Source organism: Pinus tabuliformis, chromosome 4_2 (assembly GCF_031772625.1).
Source record: "Pinus tabuliformis cultivar Carrire ecotype Pingquan chromosome 4_2, CPIR1, whole genome shotgun sequence".
In the NCBI taxonomy this organism is placed as follows: domain Eukaryota; kingdom Viridiplantae; phylum Streptophyta; class Pinopsida; order Pinales; family Pinaceae; genus Pinus; species Pinus tabuliformis.
The window spans coordinates 19,848,737-19,869,488 of record NC_142304.1 but is presented as its reverse complement, the minus strand read 5'-3'; the positions used below and the strand labels follow the sequence as shown (position 1 = coordinate 19,869,488).

Genomic DNA, 20,752 nt, shown 5'->3' with positions numbered 1-20,752 from the left:
AGAAGCAAACCCTTAGACCTAGAGCCTAGTTGAATGGCTAGATGGACTTCCAATGTGTACTAGAGCTTCTTCAAACACCTGCAACACCAATATTAGCTTGATAGAAATCACAAAAATGATACATCAGCCCTCCCATGACTGAAGCTATGGCTTCTAGGGCTAGTGTTGGACTAGTGAGACTTCAAAACCCCTTGAATCCTTCCTCAAACCAATGGTAGGTCTGCAAAAAAAATTGTTAGATTGAAATATAATAGATCAATGGCAAAATTTATATGCAAAGAACTTCAAATGCTTGCCAAAACTTACCATAAGCCTCCCATGACTGAAGCTATGGCTTCTAGGGCTAGTGTTGGACTAGTGAGACTTCAAAACCCTTTGAATCCTTCCTCAAACCAATGGTAGGTCTGCAAAAAAATTGTTAGATTGAAATATAATAGGTCAATGGCAAAACTGATATGCAAAGAACTTCAAATGCTTGCCAAAACTTACCATAAGCCTGCAAACACAAAGATTAGTGCCAATATCAAATGCCAAAGCCATAAGAGCCCACAAAGGACTGCACTAAGGAGAAAGAGGCCCAATAAGGCCTGCGTTAGGGTGAAGAAGGCCAATTAGGCCTGCGGCCTAGGGCTAGAATCCCTCTACGGCCTGCGGCCAAGGGTAACAGCCCTCAAAAGGGCTGCCACTAGGGAAAACAGGCCCTTAAAGTGTTGCGGCTAAGGGGAAACAAGCCCTAAAGGCCATTGGCAGCCAAGAAAATCCATCAGAGGGTTGTGTCTAGGAGGAATAGGGCCTCTAAAGCCTGCGGCCAGCCTCCAAGAGGCTAAAAACCCACACGGCACCCCTGCAAACACAAAATTAGCCCAAAAATAATGAATGTCACCTCCAAAAACCCTTCAAGGGTTGTGGCCTTCCGTCTTTGACTGAACATTGAGCAAATAAGGCTTGGAATGGCTAGATCTAGACCTCAAAACCTTGGATCACACCCTCACACTTGGACGTCTTGCTTCGTTGGGCTGGACAACTTCTCTAGAGGCCTAGAAACCCTTGCAACCCTAGCTTTTTAGGCTAGGTGAGGCTAGGGCTCTCCTATATTTGATTTCCACTTCAATTCCTTGAGCTAACCCCTGCACAAATGAGAAATACAAAACCTGAATACCCAATATATACAAAAATTCAAATAAAACCCCAATGTTATACAAAATAGAAATAATGGGTTAGTATTAAAATACAAGGGTTAGATTCAAAAATTATTTTACAATTATTTACACTATTTACAAAAATAAAATTGCTCTTATTAGCATATTAAATATTTGTAGCACAAGTAAATAGATGAGAGAATTTAAATAAATTTTAAATTTTGGCAAAACTTTCTTGCATCAAATATTTGTTAGATCAAGACTTGAAGCCAAACGAAGTGTTATCCCCTCATAATTTGTGAACATGGGGTTTCCAATGGCCGAAGCAACCTATAAATGCACTTCGAAAAATAGATTATTAGATCAATAGGGATTCAATCCACACAAGGGATCTATGAACCTGGAGATACCTGCCAGATCCCGTAGACCCAGAGTACTTACTCTAGCCCAACACCTAAAGCAAGATATCTATGCTAATAGATGTTCCTACTACTGGAAATTGAAATAATAATCATGCAATGTAATAGCTCAAAGCATAGAAAGATAAATCATCCAACACATACCACAGATCAGCAAATGAGAGACACCACGAATTGAACCCCAAAGTCTTATGCTTTTATTACAAAATCCAGCAAAGCCTTGCTCAGTACAAATATAGTTTTGATCTAGTTAGATCATCTTCCCTTACAATGAGGAGCTTGATAGCTTCGTTATATAGAAAAAAAATGAGAGGGAAAAACCCCTCTAAGTGGAAATAACGGCTAGCATGACTTGACCTGGTGCATAACAGCTAGTTTTTTCTAGATCCATGCCAAAATCAAATCATGTCCCTTGATCTTGAAAAAAAATCGTATCTATTGATGAAGGCCTTAATCCTCGTCCAAAAAATATTTTTTCCAAGTCTTTTTCCTTGAAAAATGATCCTTGACTCAACCACCATGGTCCAAAGACTTTATTTTTCTTAAAAATTTGACTTTTCCTTGGTTGGGGGATGACACAAAATTATTTTTTTCTACACCCACGAATTTTTTATCACTTTTGATGATTTTCCGCTTGGAGGGTATTTCATTTTCCCTTCATTTTATTTTTTAGATACTTTCTAGCTTAATTTTTATTTGTATTTTTACCAAATATTAAAATTATCTAAAAAAAAAATTATCCATGGTGTCTAATTATGAGTAACCATACACTAAATTATTCCTAGACACACTTTTACATCAATTATTACAATTTCAATCCTTAGAAGGGGAAATACACAAAGACCCTTGAGACTCAACCAAATTTTGCAACAAGACACATGATATAGTATGAAAAATACATAGACTCGATAAACACTAAGACTCCGACTCACCTAAGACCTCGTCAAATGAGTTTCACCTTAGTTTTGGGGTATATCTAGGAGAAAAACTCTGTCAAATATTCTTGTTTAGAAACATACAAAATTTGGTGAGGTTAAAAAACTCCCTAGGATGAAACCCTTTAAGAAGAATCATAGGCTTACCTAGGTGTTGTTACATGGTTTAATAGTCATACTAGAATCATTTATAATGAAAGACCCAAAGGGCAACAGAATTTGGAATTACAATGACAGAACTGGAGACTAAATGATGACAATGATTTGAAAAATTTCATCCTCTTGACAAGCACTCTGCTTCCTGGAATTGTTGACACATATGTTGTCAACACCTCCCTAGGCTAGATCTAGGATCTCACATGAGATATTGTTATTTTATTATGAAGGAAGTTGAGCAAAACTCTATATAAAGAGGTTCTTGTTACCACTCTATTTAACATGTTATGAAGATCTTATACAACCCGCTAGGCCGATACACATAGGAAAGAGGCCTATTGTCACCTCGGCCTAAGTTCCCACTCTATAAGCCCAACTACTACCAAAGGGCTATGGAAAGCTTCTCATGATCTAACTCCTGTTGGCATTATGATACATATGTTGTACTTGATGGCAACCCACTCATCTCAGATGATAAATTATAGTGCAGAAAAGTTCACGCACTTTTATGCAGAGAAAAGTTTATTTCATGTAGAGAAAAGTTCACGCACTTTTATGTAGAGAAAAGTTTATTTCATGTAGAGAAAAGTTCACGCACTTTTATGCAGAGAAAAGTTTATTTCATGTAGAGAAAAGTTCACGCACTTTTATGCAGAGAAAAGTTTACTTCATGTAGAGAAAAGTTCACGCACTTTTATGCAGAGAAAAGTTTATTTCATGGAGAGAAAAGTTCACGCACTTTTATGCAGAGAAAAGTTTATTTCATGTAGAGAAAAAGTTCACGCACTTTCATGCAGAGAAAAGTTCCTTTCATGAAGAGAAAATTTCACGCACTTTCATGGTTGACTCATGGTATTAGTCCGACAGTTTTTTATCCTATGGTTTTGGTCCGTGGTATTGCATCCAAAAGTGTTGATCTCACGCACTTTCATGGTTGGTTCATGTTATTAGTCCTATAGTTTTTGATCCTATGGTTTTGGCTCGTGGTATTGCATCCAAAAGTATTGATCTCACGCTCTTTCATGGTTGGTTCATGGTATTAGTCCAACAGTTTTTTGATCCTATGGTTTTGGACCGTGGTATTGTGGAAGGCCTAAGACTATAAAAGAGGAAGGAGATCATTTGGCAAAGTATCATCGAATGAATTGAATATCTAATAAGTGCTAGATCTGAAATATTTGTCATTGGGTTATGGTGCAGATCTAGATCTGAATGAAGGAGGAACCTTAGCGCATAAAGAAGGATAAGTTCTTTTGATGGGTCATAATCTTTATGCTTGAATAATAGTATCTTTGCATGATTTTGATCTGTTATATGAGGCGCATGCTTGATCTATAAATCTGACAATCTGGGTTAATTAGTGTCTGAATATTTGAAAGAAGGAATTATCCTTTATAGATCTGCACGCAGGTTTCAGGTTGTTGAAGTAGCGTATATCTTTAAATTATGATCTAGCTGCCTCTGTCTATTGCTGCAGTATTCTGGGTTCAGAATTTGGTGTGTGGTTACTGTTACTGTGTTCTGGGTACAGCTGTCAGAGAAGTGTTTACTTGATTCAGTGCTAATTGGGAAAAGGAGATTGTTTGATGCAGATATACTTGATGATTGATTGATGTTCATGGATCCAGTCTGAAAATTTATGAAACATAGTCCCTGGAAGAAAGAGAAGGTTGTAGCCTTCAGTAGGCCAGCACCTACGTACTAGTATCTTGGCTAGTACAAGAGCTAAGGGGGTTGTAGCTCCCTTCCAGGAGAAGCTGGAGAACGAAAGAGGGTTGTAGCTCTCTGCAGGTTGTAGCCTGCGTACTGGTAAAGGACTGCACCAGTACAAAATCATTGTAAAAGGAGTTTCTAATTGAAAGAAGATAGAGACATATTGCAGCAGGTGGTTTTCACCCACATTGGGTTTCCACCTTATATCTGGTGTTCTTTTGTGTGACTATTTGCTTTTCTTATTCCTACTCATTATTTTATGATACTGACATACAAAGTAATGATCAATATTTGAAGAATTATTCAAAGTATAAATAAGGAAGATAGATTGATAAGAATTTGATAATACTGATTCACCCCCCCCCCCTCTCAGTATTATTTCCAACAACTCCAACAAAGCTACTCCAAAACAAATGCCTCATAATGGAGTGAAATGGATAAAGGGAGAAGTTTTTCTTGCTAGCCTATTGGCTTAATATAAAAATTTGCAAATAAACTAAACCAGTACACAAGTACACTAAATATTGACGAGATATGACATGTAAGTAATGTAATTTAATGTACTTAAAATAAACTAACCAATAACGTGATTCCTTCTATGATTTGTCACTTGGTTAGATGAGTTATTGTACAAGCTTGTGTATTGTCCCGTTTGATAGGTGTGCAAAATCTGCAAGTAGAATACTAACAACAAGCCAATATACTCAAAATTTTGTTATGTATAGTGACGCCAGCCTAAGCTGCATATACCCCAATGATGCAGCCTAAGCCACATACACCCACAATATGCAAATAAAATTGCATGTCACATACATATGTCCCAGGAATTCTAGAATTCCATACTTAGAGAAAATTCTCTTAAATCAAGGTTTAAGGCTCCTTAATTAAACTCTACGCGGAAACATTCATTTAACTATCCACAGGTTATAACTTTGGGTTACTTTTCACCTCTGGCGCTTATCAACCATACCCTAGTCTTTAGACTTTGGTTAAATTCAAATTTAACCCATAAAACATTAATCCGCTTATTTCTATTATAATTTCCGTATATTAAAAATATCTCATAAACCACACTTAAACCTTACCTTTCCGCCATTCCACAAACCTTTGCACATACATCGATGCTCTCCTTAGCGCGTTAAATCTTCGTCATCGATCTCATTCCTCGATCCGACGGTTATCGCGTCACCCGATCGCTAACTAGCTTAGCCGATCTCCACCGTTGATCTGTCTCATCCGATCCAATGGCTATCGCGTCATCCGCTCGCCAACAAACTTGGTTGATCACCACCGTTGATCAATCCCACTCGATCCAACGGTTATCGCGCAATCTCGCGCAGATATTTGCACGACCGATATCAGATTGGAAGCACGCAAGAAAAGTGGTTTTCTCTCTCCATCGTTTGCTACGTGTTAGCTACTAAAGGTAATTGCGTGAAATTTTGAAAGACCACTTACCACCTTTAGGGCACGCGAGAAACTGCTTACCCCTTGCAAATACCACTCCATCCTTCTACTAACACGTGGTGTTAATCTCTGCCATTCATCTTCTTGACTTTATTTCGCACGACTTAATCTTATCCGTCTATCGCACACAATCTCGTCTTTTGATCTGATGGATCCAACGGTTCCTGAACACTGTTACGTTCTTTTGGTTCTTAATGTGTAATCGCCCATTCGGCTTTCTACCTGTGTATTTGTCTTCGCCTCACGATCTTCACTTGTTCTGATCTCGATCTCCGCTCGCGCCTTTATGCTTCCTTCACCTTCGTTGTAACATTAAAGGCTTTCTCCAATATTGTCTGTGTGTAAAACCATAACACTCCTCTCTGCACTTCTTCTCTGATTCTGCACACCTGCAACCTACATTACGCAGAATTACTCAAGTTCACACACAACTTATAATTCAAATACACATCACACAAACTCAGAATCGAGTTATCTGTATTAATAAACAACCATTACACAGGAATTTCTTCCTCGACCTGATTTTCAATATCAATGGCCTTTCCTTTCCTGCCCGTAGGCCTAAATGACTGACTCTCTGACTCCTGACTAATTGACTCTCTACCTGACTACTATGCCTTTTAGGCTTACATTTATACAAAAGGTTCTGTTTAACCAATTCTGGTTCAGATCCTTAATCTACTGAACTAAATCCCGAATATTCGCTAAGTCCACTTTTAACTCCAGTAATCCCTAAGAATCCTCTCTAGTACCACGAATCATGACACCACTTTCTAGTCTAAGACTTATAATTGATTTCCAACTCTCTCGTCATCACTCATCATCACTCATGTTCTCCTACATTCGAGAGCATTTACAAATATCCTCACAATATCTAATTAATTCCTATTCTAATCACTCAAAACATTAATAATTACATACATAGGAATCCAACTTCCTTGAAAACACAAGACCCCCTAAGTTAACTAGAATATAATTAAATCGCTGAGTTGAATGCTCCTGCATCAAACTCGCAAAGTTAAAATAATCATGATCTCCTAATCATGTGCTTCTGACCTTTGTCTTCCTGGATCCCATACTTTGTTCTTCAATTTGTCTTTGGTTGTTGTTGTTGTTTGTTGCTGTTCTCTAGGTTTCCACACTTTATGTTGCTTTGCCCCACTAGCTATGCTTTCACAGTCTGCTGCTGTCTTTCTCTTTCTGTTGCTTGGCCTTCTTACTGTTGTTTTCTTTTGAGGCACCTTCATCATCAATCTTATTATTCTTTCAATCTCTATGTCCACTTATCTTCAATCTAATGTTTACTATCTTCTCTTTGAAGTTGTTGGATTCTTACTACCGCCCTTTCATCCTTGCCCTCTTGTTGCTTTCCAAACAACCTCTATTCAATATCTGTAAATTTATTTTCAAAAAATAAATTGTCCTCCAATTTCCTTTTTACTTGATTCCTCTCAAATACATCACTATGTTGTTCATCAATTCCAGCATATTTTCCTTCCTCTCCTTGACAACCCTCAGTAATTGTCCTTCACTTCCTTGACTAATTCTGACAATCAATTTAACTTCTTCAAGCACAGTATCTTCATGCTTTTCATCTTCCTCATTAGTATGTCTGACCTAGCAACTTCCAGTCTTCTTCAGTTCTAAAACTGACTCTTCAACTTGAAACATGTCTGTCTCATTTTCATCAAATCCTGTAATCATAAAACAATTATCAGAATTAAAAATATAAGGCCCTTTTACCTCTTCTTCCTTTTCTGGAAACATCTCAATATGTTGCTCTGAGTTTTCCTCTTTTATCAGCACATCAATATGCTGATTCTTCAAAGAATTTTCTAAAGGACTCTTGAAACTGTCAGCAAGTCTCTCTTCCACACCATCTACTTCAATGATGTCTTTCTGCTCTTGTCCACTGTAGTGAACTCCTTCCTCTGCAATCACACTGTCATACTCTAAGTTTTCTAGCAAATATTCCAACAATTCAATTTCTCTTTGACACTTCATAAGTACTTCATCATCACTTATAATTCCTTCATTTGTACACAAATTGTCCATTTGAAAATTACAAGGTTCAACAGTCTCAATTGTTGCTTCACATATAAGCTCTTCAGACTGATTCTCATCTCCTTCTTTCACAAGAAATTGTTCTTGGTTTGTAACAGCTTCAAACATCAATGTATTACTAAATTCTTTTTGCTGCAATAATTCAATGCTTTTCCCATTTAAGAGACATTCTCCATCCTTCTTTACTTCAGAGTATTCATCTTCTGAAAGATACTCTTCCATACTTTTGACAGCTTCAAAAGGCTGCTCATTCTCTGCAAAACATCTCTGAGACAATATTGAATATTCCTTCATTCTTCATCAAAATAAGATCCTGATCTTCCATCTCTATGATAGCTTTAAATGATTGTCTTCTCTCATTAAGTAACTCATCTATCGACTCTTTCTGTTGTAACCAGTCAAATTCTTCATCCTCTAAGAAATTTTCTGTCACCTTTTACTTCAAGATCTTCATCCATCCTGAAGACATCTTCACAAAGTTGCTTTTCTCCTGCAATACCTGCAATCATACACAAACTATCAGTTTTAAAAACATAAGACCTTGTGGTCTCACTTGATGCTTCAGTCATCATATCTCCTTGCTGTCTTGAATTCTCATAATAATTCATAAGATCTTCCACAGATCTCCAGTCTTCATCTTTACCCAGAACTTCACCTTGTTCTGCTTCACAAATGGAAACTTCCATTTCCAACTCAGCTTCTCTGAGTTTTTCCACCAGCCACTTCACTTGCCTCTGTTGTAGCCTTCTCTGTAACTTAGACCACTTCACTGCCTTTTTCCTCAAGACCCAACCTTGTCTTTGGTTTTCCTCTAGTAGCATCCTTAGTACATTGAGTTGTTCTTTTAACTCTGCAATCTCCTTGTCACGCTCCTCTTGACTCATTCTCTTGCCATTTGCCTTGGCATCCTCCTTCTTCACTTTTCTTCTGTTGTGGTCTTCCTCAGAACCTTTGTTATCTCTGTTATGACTATCAGTAGTCATCTTCTTCTCTATCTTCATGAGTTCCCCACTCACTTACTATGAGCTACATTAAAGCCTCTGCAACAGCAAGTCCTCCCTGCTGCCACTTACCTCACTAAGCTTTCCTCTGTACCTGGTCTTTTGGCAAGCACTTGGTTCTCTATTCTCTAGAACCTCTTTGAGCACTTCCCTCTGCTCTTTCTAGACTTCAACTCACTTGCACCTTTTAAGAACACAACTATCCTCTTGTATTTCAATCGCAATGAAATACCAGGTTCTGACCACCTCTTCTTTCACACAAAAATTCTTACCAGCTTCTTCATCCCTTAGTAATTCTACCCACATCCTCTGTGGAATTGCCTTTATGATCTTCCCGTGAGCTGCAACAAAACCTCTGCAGTAACAAGTCTCCTTCTTGCTACACATGCCTCACTAAGCTTCTCTCCTCTGAGCTCAGTCTTTTGGCATCTCTCTGGTTCTCTCCTCTGGAACCAATTGAGCACTCCTTGCTCTAGGTTGTTGCAATCTTCTCACCTGCTATCTTCAAGACCTCTGCATGATCTTGTTCTACCATTCACCTGCACTTTGAATGGATTGTTCTATGTTTCCTTTCATTTGCAAATTCTGCTACACTTTATCTCTGTGTGCCTACTGTTTGCCAAATTTAAAATCTGATCTCTTGCCGGCATACACACCTTCAAAACATAACTTTGTTCTAAGTTTTCTCAAAGAATTCTTATACGCAGAATTTCCTTGTTCTGCTCTGATACCAAATGACGCCATCCTAAGCTGCATATACCCCAATGATGCAGCCTAAGCCGCATATACCCACAGTATGCAAATAAAATTGCATGTCACATACATATGTCCCAAGAATTCTAAAATTCCATACTTAGTGAAAGTTCTCTTAAATCAATGTTTAATGCTCCTTAATTAAACTCTACGCTGAAACATTCATTTAACTATCCACAGGTTATAAATTTGGGTTATTTTTCACTTCCGGCGCTTATCAACCATGCCCTAGTCTTTAGACTTTGGTTAAATTCAAACTTAACCCATAAAACATTAATCCACTTATTTCTATTATAATTTCCGTATAATAGAAATATCTCATAAACCACACTTAAGCCTTACCTTTCTGCCATTCCACAAACCTTTGCACATACATCGATGCTCTCCTTAGCACGTTAAATCTCCGTCGTCAATCTCATTCCTCGATCTGACGATTATCACATCACCCGATCACTAACTAGCTTAGTCGATCTCCACTATTGATCTGTCTTATCCGATCCAACGGCTATCGCGTCATCCGCTCGCCAACAAACTTGGCTGATACCACCGTTGATCAATCCTGCTCGATCCAACAGTTATCGTGCAATCTTGCGCAGATATTTGCACAACTGATATCAGATTGGAAGCACGTGAGAAAAGTGGTTTTCTCTCTCCATCGTTTGCTACATGTTAGCCACTAAAAGTAATCGCTTGAAATTTTGAAAGACCGCTTACCACCTTTCGGGCGCGCAAGAAACGGCTTACCCCTTGTGAATACCACTCCGTCCTTCTACTAACACGTGGTGTTAATCTCTGCCATTCATCTTTTGACTTTATTTCACACAACTTAATCTTATCCGTCTATCACACACAATCTCGTTCGTTGATCTAATGGATCCAACGGTTCCTAAACACTGTTACGTTCTTTTGGCTCTTAATGTGTAATCGCTCATTCGGCTTTCTGCTTGTGTTTTTGTCTTCGCCGCACGATCTTCACTTGTTCTAATCTCGATCTCTGCTTGCGCATTTATGCTTCCTCCACCTTCGTTGTAACATTAAAGGCTTTCTCTAATATTGTCTGTGTATAAAACCATAACACTCCTCTCTGCATTTCTTCTCTGATTCTGCACACCTGCAACCCACGTTACACAGAATTACTCAAGTTCACACACAACTTATAATTCAAATACACATCACACAAACTCAGAATCAAGTTATCTGTATTAATAAACAACCATTACACAGGAATTTCTTCCTCGACCTGATTTTCAATATCAATGGCCTTTCCTTTCCTGCCCATAGGCCTAAATGACTGAATCTCTGACTCCTAACTGATTGACTCACTACCTGACTACTATGCCTTTTAGGCTTACATTTATACAAAAGGTTCTATTTAACCAATTCTAGTTCAGATCCTTAATTTGCTGAACTAAATCCTGAATATCCTCTAAGTCCACTTTTAACTCCAGTAATCCCTAGGAATCCTCTCTAGTTCCATGAATCACGACACCACTTTCTAGTCTAAGACTTATAGTTGATTTCCAACTCTCTCGTCATCACTCATCATCACTCATGTTCTCCTACATTCGAGAGCATTTACAAATATCCTCACAATATCTAATTAATTCCTATTCAAATCACTCAAAACAATAATAATTACATACATAGGAATCCAACTTCCTTGAAAGCACAAGACCCCCTAAGTTAACTAGAATATAATGAAATTGCTGAGCTGAATGCTCCTGTCATAGCATGCAGATTGTCAATTTTGGTGTACAAAAGATATCCTAAGTTCTAACTGAATATGGAAGTGTTTTAATCATTAGACACTTAGTTAGGGGGGTCGCCGTGTAAAATTGTTTGTTGTTCTATTTTTGACATTTCTGTAATTTCTGCAGAAAATGCAGAAATCAGCAAACCAGCCTCTTGAAAAGCCAGCCAAAAGTGTGAACAATTCTAGATCTTGGATCTAGGAGTGGGTAGGATAAAATACTAAACATTGGTCAATTTAGACCAACCTTGAGCCTCGGACCTGCAACAAATTTGAATTTCCAGCTTGCTCTAGTCGTCTCAAAAACTTCTCCCCCTATCCTCAACACCAGTGAAATATAGAAGAAAACCTTAGTCATCCAAAAGAAAAGATAAGGGAAATGGAAACCTCCCTTTTGACTCCCTCCTCCTATAAGATGTTTTACATCATGGTTTTCCTATCAATCAAACCATAACCAATAAATGAGAGGGTTCCTCTTTATATAGAGATGAGCCCAACTCTCTTACAACAAACACAATTTAGAGGTCTTCAAATCCACTAGTTTCTCCAAGGAAAAACAACTAAATATTATACCTCAACCTCCTTAACCATTCTGAATTAAAATAGGAATAAGTGGTTTGTAGATCTAAATTGTGTTCTGATGAAAATAATGAAATATTGGTCACCTCTAGATCCCTACTCTCTCCAGTGAATAATATTAAATGATACCCTCAAGCAGGTCATTCCTCATTTTTTGGACCTTTGGAGGCCTTGGAGAAAGTGCTAACACCTCTTCTTGCCATGTGTATCCTCTTGCACTAGACTGCTCCTCAAAATAAAAATAATTGTACTGGACTTTTCATCATGTTGAGTATCAAGGAGGATATGCAAACTGTCATCACTTGTTTGGAAGCTCTTAAAACAAAACAAACAACTAACAAACTAATTGAAAAAGTGGATGTAATGAGGATTGATTAAGCATGTTGATCTGATTTGACCATATCAACGGACTGATTGTCTACTTCTTCAGGTTGGGGGCATTCCTCAAGATAACAACCTCCCTTAAACTAGTACCAAGTACCAAATCAAGGGGAATGCTCTTCAATGATACCCATGCAGATTTCTGCAAGATAGTTCAAGGGTTGTGAAAACAACTCCCTAAAGATATGCCTACCTCAAAGCAGGTGCATTGGATACCTCTTCTATCCTATGCATAGTCCCCTTGGAGTGAATCTCCTCTGTCCAAAACCAAAACATCCCATTAAGATGGCTCCTTCCTCAATAAAATATGCCTCTGGCCATGTCAAATTGCATGAAATAACTTCTTTGGTAGTGGAGTGTGTGCATGGCTGGAACTAGAACTTGAATCTCAACTTCCATTAAAATTGGTTTCCTGTGCATAAATATTTCTTTGACCACAACCTCCAAGGTCTTGGAGTGAATCTCCTCTGTCCAAAACCAAAACATCCCATTAAGATGGCTCCTTCCTCAATAAAATATGTCTCTGGCCATGTCAAATTGCATGAAATAACTTCTTTGGTAGTGGAGTGTGTGCATGGCTGGAACTAGAACTTGAATCTCAACTTCCATTAAAATTGGTTTCCTGTGCATAAATATTTCTTTGACCACAACCTCCAAGGTAACCACCATTTATTTGCCTTTATATTATGGGGTTTTACATACTAGCCATTGATTATGCTCAAGACCTACTTTCCTCTTTGCATCCATCAGATAAGTTGGCTTGCCTTCAATTAGAAAGAAACTGAATTGGTATGGAAAGAATTCAACTAGAATAACAACATAGTGGATAGGGTAGGTTAATGGCTTTGAGGGATATCTTCAACTATTTTATCAAATCTAAGATTAAATTCATCCTAAGTTTCCTTTTCATTTCTTATCATAAAGCTAAAACATTCAAAACAAACTTACTATCTCTTTTTCCAACCATCTACCAAAGAAACCATATTTACAAGCATTTAAAGAGTTAATACTATTATCAAGCAATCTACTAAACCATTTTCAAAATGTCTAATTACAACAGCTTTAGAAAACTCCATGAAAGCATCCGAAAGTTCATAAGCCTTAACAACATTATTACCTTGAAATAAACACATTTCCAATGTGTTAGGCAATTAATGAGGTTGACCAGCAATATTAGAGAAATCAAATGGTTTATGTGTTGAATTTGTAGCTATGGTTGGTCTTCATATTGATTTATTTATTGATATATTTGTTCTTAAAAAGCATGTTCTTCATGCTCATGAGAAAAACAAATTATTGTATTTATCAAAAAGACAATTTAAATTTTTAAATATTTATTTTGTCCCCATAACTGTTCACGTCTGTTCTCTCTCCTACAAGTCAGCTCAGCTAATGATTGGCACACATTTGACCCATGTAATCACTACATATTGAAGACTAGTCACTCGGCCTCCTCTCAAATCACATTCAATTCAAGCATATAACATAGTCTCTTCTGATAATACGAAGGTGAAAAGGAGCAAAACAAAGATCAATAGAGAACTGAATTCTTCTGTGTCATATCTCTTCAAATGACGAGCTTATCTGTGATTCATGGCCGAAATATCTGTGATTTGCATCTGTAGCTTAGGACCAAAAGTCTGAGGTAAATCTCTGCGAAAAGTGACAGGATAACTTATGTGCAAGGAGGTCAAAGTATCTCTGTGGGAATGGGCCGAGACCCTGTGGATGATCCCTGTGAAAAGAGACCGAAACCCTCTGAGAAAGAGTCAAGCTTCTGAAGTTGAATCTCTGTGTGAAGATTGTTGAATCGCTTGTTGAAGAGGGAACTGAAATTCTCTGTTTTCTTAAGGTCATCATCAGATAGAGAAGGGCTGGCTTGGACACTTGGTAGATGCACTTTCTCGTTAGTTTTTCCATAGCACTGACTTTGATATTTCTTGTTGAATTGGTTCTCTTAGGAAAGATTTGCTGGGTTTTTACCCCAAGTGGGTTTTGCTGGGGTAATTATTGTGTCGATATTGTGCACTATGATCTCTGCTTTCAATCAATCCCAACGAAATCTTCCCATACAAACATCTCGCTTGTAAGATTACTTTCACCACTAAACAGCTGAAGAGAAGCCACTGAGGTGACAGTGATTGCTGATCTCTCTTTGCCATAAGACCTAGGTTTCCTAGTGGGGCTTTGCACTAGGCCTGCTAGATTTTGTGGTAACAAGACCTTGTAAAATTGAAGACATTGCATGCAATATTTCTTTCAAAGTCCAATGGCACTGATGGAAGGAAAATTTTAATCAAAGCATGGTTTTAGGGATTGTGATCAATTACATCAATGTTTCTAGCCTCCTATCTGTATACTTTTTGCAACTCTTAAAAAGCAGATAAAAATGGAAAAAAATCTACCTATTTTCCATATTAGCTATGTAATGAAATCGTAACAAATTTATATTGTTTTATGTCAATAGCCTTCATTATAGCTTTGATATTTCTGAGAGAAACTAGTACATATCTGAGAGTATACAAAAGAGTTGCAGATAAACTCGATTAACTAAAAGCCAATGCCAGAATTCTGGAACTTTAAGGACCAATGCACTAACATGTCTGCTTAAAGTCAAAAGCTTACCAAGAATTGCCATTACTGTTCTTGTATCTGTATACAAACACAAAAGCATATCAGAGATGGATTATGCATTTCCAATTAAACAATCAATAATAAAACTTTCGTACCTAATATAGCTATGTGTCATAATCATCCAACACATTTAGAATTTTAGATATTAACTTTCCAATTGCTGCTACCATGTTTTACTGGAAAACCATGCTCTCTATGACATTTAGATTCTAATTTCTACTCATGTATCATGTAAATAGTTCTTGCAATTACCAAGAATATTATACTCATACAAAAACACTTTCCTCTTTCTGCTACCATGTTTTACTGGAAAACCATGCTCTCTATGACATTTAGATTCTAATTTCTACTCATGTATCATGTAAATAGTTCTTGCAATTACCAAGAATATTATACTCATACAAAAACACAAGTTATTCATTATTCTACTTCTATGTAGCTTACTTGGCGCAATTTGTGTTTTCCCGGCATCAATAGTAATATGCAGTGGTAACTTCAAAGTCTTTGCCCGATTCTGTTCCAACTCACGCATCATGTTAACATCATCAGTAATGTGCCCACGGCATATTAACCATAGCCATTTAATTACAATTATAATAATAAAAGAAAATATAACTGAGAAAGCAGACGACCTTTGTATTTACTCCGTGACAATATTTTACAAAGCAACAAAAGAATGTCAGAAGAGACACAGAACTCTACGTCACATTTCTGACCCTTCAAGTCCTCTGGATCAGAGCTACAATTTTCCCTTCTTAGCCATATTTTACCTGACATGATATATCATTCATTGGTAAAGCATGCACATACAATGTTTCACAAATTTTAGTATGAGAATCCATAAAAATCCTAGAAATCAAATAGGATTCCGTATAAGCTGGTTTCAGATCTTAGCAATTAGATTTGTGCATATAAATAGCTAGGAAGTGTAGATCTAGACATAATAGCCACTACCAACACTCCACCAGGAAACATATAGTTTGAAACTCTGAATGGATATTGAAGCTGCAGAGACACACAAACATTTTGGGCCCAAGTAATTTTTAAAAAAATGATGCAAGATAAACGGATCTCGTCAACATAAAACTTCAGTCAATCTTTGCACTGGCCAGCCGGGTGGCTGAAAAAAAGATCTAAAGACCGAGGGCCTCTACCATATTGTTATAAAAGTTTATAATCTGAATCTTCCAATTGGAAATATGCACTATATATGATATAAAATGATGAATCACGAATCATGAACAATGATTGGCATAAGTCAGGTTGATGGCTTTATATGCCCATCATGACCCTTCACGTGAAATCATAACTTTATGATTGTATCTTTCAATAATTACATTTGATTTGTTTCATACCTTAAAGCCCTGTTATCCACAATTTTGTCAACAGTCCAAGGAAGCAATGTACAAAAAAATTTCAAGGATCAAATTCATCCGACAGCATGATTATATCATTGTAAACCCAATTTCTGCAAGTTTTATTGTAAATGATGCTAGTATGACCATTTAATTATGTAACAACACCTAGGTAAGCCTCTGATTTTGGCAAAGGATTTCATCCTAGGAAGTTTTTTAACCTCCCTGAATTATGTGTGTTTGTAAACACGCCTAATCGGTAGAGTTTTTCTTCCAGCTTAAACCCCAAAGCTAGGGTGGAATTCATTGACAAGGTCTTAGGTGAGTCCTAGTGTTTATTGAGTCTATTGTAAAAGTGTGTTTAGGAATAATTTTAGTGCATGGTCCCTCGCAGTCAGAAACCATGGCTAAATTATTTTATTATAAACACACTTGGTTTCATACTAGATCATATTGTGTTGCAGAATTAGGTAAATTATTGAGGGTCTATGTCTAAAGGGGTTTTCCCCTTCTAAGGGTTGATATTGTATTTATTTTGACTTAAAAAATATTTTGGTGCATTGTCCCTCACAATCAAAAATCACAGCTAAAATACTTGAGGGTGAAAAATATTATTCATCCCCTCTATAGTCTATTGATCAATTTTTCTAGCTAAATTAAATAAAAATCCTAAAACATAAAATTAGTTAATTTTGAGTCAAAAAATAATTATAGAGAAATTAATTTCTCTTCAAGTGGAAAATAATCAAAAATTCTTGGGTCAAAAAGAAGTCAAATTTTGGAGGTCTTCCACCAAAGGAAAAATTGATATTTTAAGAAAAAATGCGCCCTTGGACCTTGGGATTTAAATCAAAGTCAAACTTTTGAGGAAATTGATCCAAAATATTAATTTTTGGATTAATAAAAAATGTTTTTAAGAGAAATTCGAATTTTTCCTCAATATTAAAAATTCGACAATGGAGATAAAAAAATGATCAAGTTATCTTCGGCTGTTGAAATTATGTTGACGAGGATCAAGCCAACTAACCATTATTAGCAATGCAAGGATCCAACTAGCCATTAGTAGCAACGCAGGGATTGCGCAATTCTTGGAAGAGGCACGCTAGAAGGTTGAGGAGTGAAGTGATTTTGGGGTTGAGACTTGAGGTGGAGTCCGAGGGAGTACTTTGTTGGAGGTTGCAACTATTTTGGGGGATTTTCCAACAATTTGGAGGAGCAACAAACACAAAATCTGTTGCAGCTTACATCTTCTACTTGTGGAGGAGGGCCAAGCATTTGGAGTCAATTTTGGAGTGTCAAAACTAGGACAAACCCTTTATGACTATTTATGGGTTTGTTGAGGAGAGGCCAAGATTAATTTGGCAAAATTTTCTGGGCAGATTTGAGGGGTCAAACAGGGGTTCCAACTCAACCAGCACCTAGAGGAGCTAGGGGAATTTGGACCAAAATACTAAGGTCAACATTTGGCCAATTCTTTAGTGGGTTATTCTGGGTATTTTGTGGAGAGCCCAGGGTTAATTTCCCAAAATTTTCTGAGCACCGGAGGAGGCCTTAGCAACCATTCAACACAGCCAGCAGCACACTTTCTGGGCATTTCAACACGGAACCAAGGAGAACGAACTAGTACTCTTGGAGGAGATCTCATATTCATCACTTGGGCTTAGCTAGCTTGACTAGGGCAAGCCCAGGTGCATACTTTCTAGCAGTGTTGCGGGGGAGCGCCCCCCCCCCCCCGGATCCCGCTCCCAATCAGCGCTCCAGGCGGGAGCGACTCGAGAGCGCGCTCACGAAAAGGGAGCGATTATGGGAGCGCGCTCCCTAAATATTTTTTTCATTCCCTGCCTTTTCGAGAGCGTTTTTCCTTTTTTGAAATTTTTTTGTAGTAATGTTCGAAATGCAATTTTTTTTTTGAAAAAAACAAATAATTTTTGAGTGGGGCAGCTTAATGATCAAGCATATGGCCCTAGTATTGATATACTATTCATGGTAATGTTAAATTCTTAAAGTAAAAGTGACATTCTCCTTGATCTTCATTTTCATCATTTTACTTAAATTACATTACCATGAAATGACTCAGGATGTTTGAGAGTGGTTCCGGCCTCATTGGATTTCATATAGAGAAAGTAGAATTTTAGATTTCATTCAAAATCCAGAAGACTTATCAGTTTTTCAGGATTTCAGGATTGGGGAATTGCAATGTTTCCATTGAATTTTGTCATGTATTAGGATATGGAACTCGTATTTAATCAAGAGCACCAATCCCTCTATGTACCTTGATGTTAGTGACAATGGTTGTCGAACTCCTCTATCATGACCCTCCTAAAAATGTACGCATCACTCAAACAAAATCTTGACTTGACATGCTATGCTTTTTCTATCTTATGTTAATGCTTAAATGGTGATATTAATGACAAAGATCCCTATACGAATACAGAGATAATGACAAAGATACTTCTGATATTAATGCTTAGAGGGTGATATTAATGACAAAGATCCTGATTTTCCAACAAGACTAAAAAATTAGACATTTCTCATGGTGGCAAGAGGCCCAAGCATAAGAAATAGATAATAGATTTACTTCTCTTTTCTAGTTTCTAGTAGTTTTTATAACTATTGACTCTTTCATATTTATTATGATATTTTTTTAAACAATATATGACAATTTAAGTTTGAAGTTGGCAAATATAACTCATTAGTAATGAATTATGAATATGATGCTTCATGAAAATTGAAAGTTGTTTCATTTTATAACATTTCACTTCATGTTAGATATTATTTGTTGTAATGGTTACACTTAGCTTACAAGTACAACTTTGGGGACCCAATGATGATAAATGTTATATATTGAACTTTGAAAGCTTGAAACTTTAAGATTGATGAATCATGAGACTCAATATGTAGTATGTTACTATGCTACTAACTTGTGGACGTGGTTGACGAAGATTATAACTTCTAGATGATTGTTGTTATATGGTTCAATCTATGTTTTTTTATGTTTTTGTGTCTAATTCATTATTCTACATTTTTTTGATGACATAAATGTATTAAAATAAAAAATATATATATATATTATATAAAAAATGCTCCGGGATTCGCTCCCAAACCGGGAGCTTCTGAAAATGTCGCTCCAACTCCCCGCTTTCGCTCCCACTCCCAAGTAACACTACTTTCTAGGCACCTATTGTACTTTCTGATTTATCAATAAAATGGCTCAACAGCGCGGTTTTTGGCTTTAAAATGGTGCTCTGATGTTTGAGTAATTTTCTGTGTGTTTTTGCGATGTTTGCTTTGTTTGTCATTGTAAATTTCCATTAAGAATATTACAGTGGTATCAGAGCATGATCTTGGCCCAGTTGTGGGAAACCAGTAAAATCATGGAGGATTCAGGGATGTACGCACAATGACTGGTAAAACCGTAGACAAACCCATGGCTCCAAGGGAATTCAGTAGGCAGGAATTCTGGGGTGGAATTCGTTGGAATGATGAGAGGTTGACCCAGTTGAGGAGGGTGACAAACCAGACCCATCTTCATCCATTCAGCAGAGACACTAAAGGTACACAGACCGTGGGGGTGCAGCCATCTACACCATGTGGGGTAAGTCGACAGACTCAGGACATCAGATCTCCTCAAGAGGAGCAGACAAACCAAGGACAGTTAGAGGGTGAGACCAGGGGGCGATTTTGCTGGTGGAGACCTGGCTTTAGATATCAGGAGCCCGAGGAGGAGGAGGTTGAGCATGATGTTGAGGGCCCACAGGATGGTGAGGAGGACATCGATATACCCGATGGGGCGTAGGAGTCACCATTATTAGAGAACTCTTTGATAACCCAATTCACACCTTAGTGGAGAGAAGAGATCCTACACCCACAGAGCCATTTGTTGAGGAGGTGCCACCCATGGACGAGATGCCGACAATTGCTGAGATATCTGGAGCTGTCACTGAGTTTTCAGGTGATAGATGCCCATGACAATTCCATCAGTTTCAGGCCGACCTTCTAGCATTAAAAAGGAAGGTCATGTCAGTGTGAGAGGCTATTCTGCAGTAGAACGAGGAGTTGGAGGGCATGAGAGTGATTTGTGTCGAGTCCACGGCCAAATTGATTCACGTTGGAGAGCGGTTGGATTCCCTACTAGTGCAACTAGAGTGCACGTTGGAGCATCATAACAACCCTCTTCAGGCATACATAAACGGAGTTGGCAGCACTATTAGGTTACCTTTCCCCATTGGAGAGAGAGAGAGAGAGACAGAGTTACCTAGTCAGATTTCATGTTTTGACTAGGATAGCGACATGAGACGACCTGAGTTGCACAGGGTGCAGCACCCGCATGTTGGGGTTGTTCTATGTGTGGGAGCTCGTGCATTCGATCCCTCTCTTGGGGTTGGATGGAGAGAGTTTTGAGTTGG

General features: G+C 37.6%; 1 long non-coding RNA gene across 1 annotated transcript in view; it reads right to left on the bottom strand.

The window, feature by feature from the left end:
- The window catches only part of LOC149168157 (uncharacterized), a 52,356-nt gene extending 36,580 nt beyond the window's left edge, over window positions 1-15,776 (bottom strand). The window contains exons 1-3 of the long non-coding RNA XR_016259319.1: window positions 15,624-15,776; window positions 15,436-15,505; window positions 14,983-15,009 (exon numbers count right to left, since the gene is read on the bottom strand). This is a non-coding gene — a long non-coding RNA (uncharacterized LOC149168157). The remainder of the gene's footprint in view (window positions 1-14,982; window positions 15,010-15,435; window positions 15,506-15,623) is intronic.
- Between the last annotated feature and the right edge of the window lie 4,976 nt (window positions 15,777-20,752).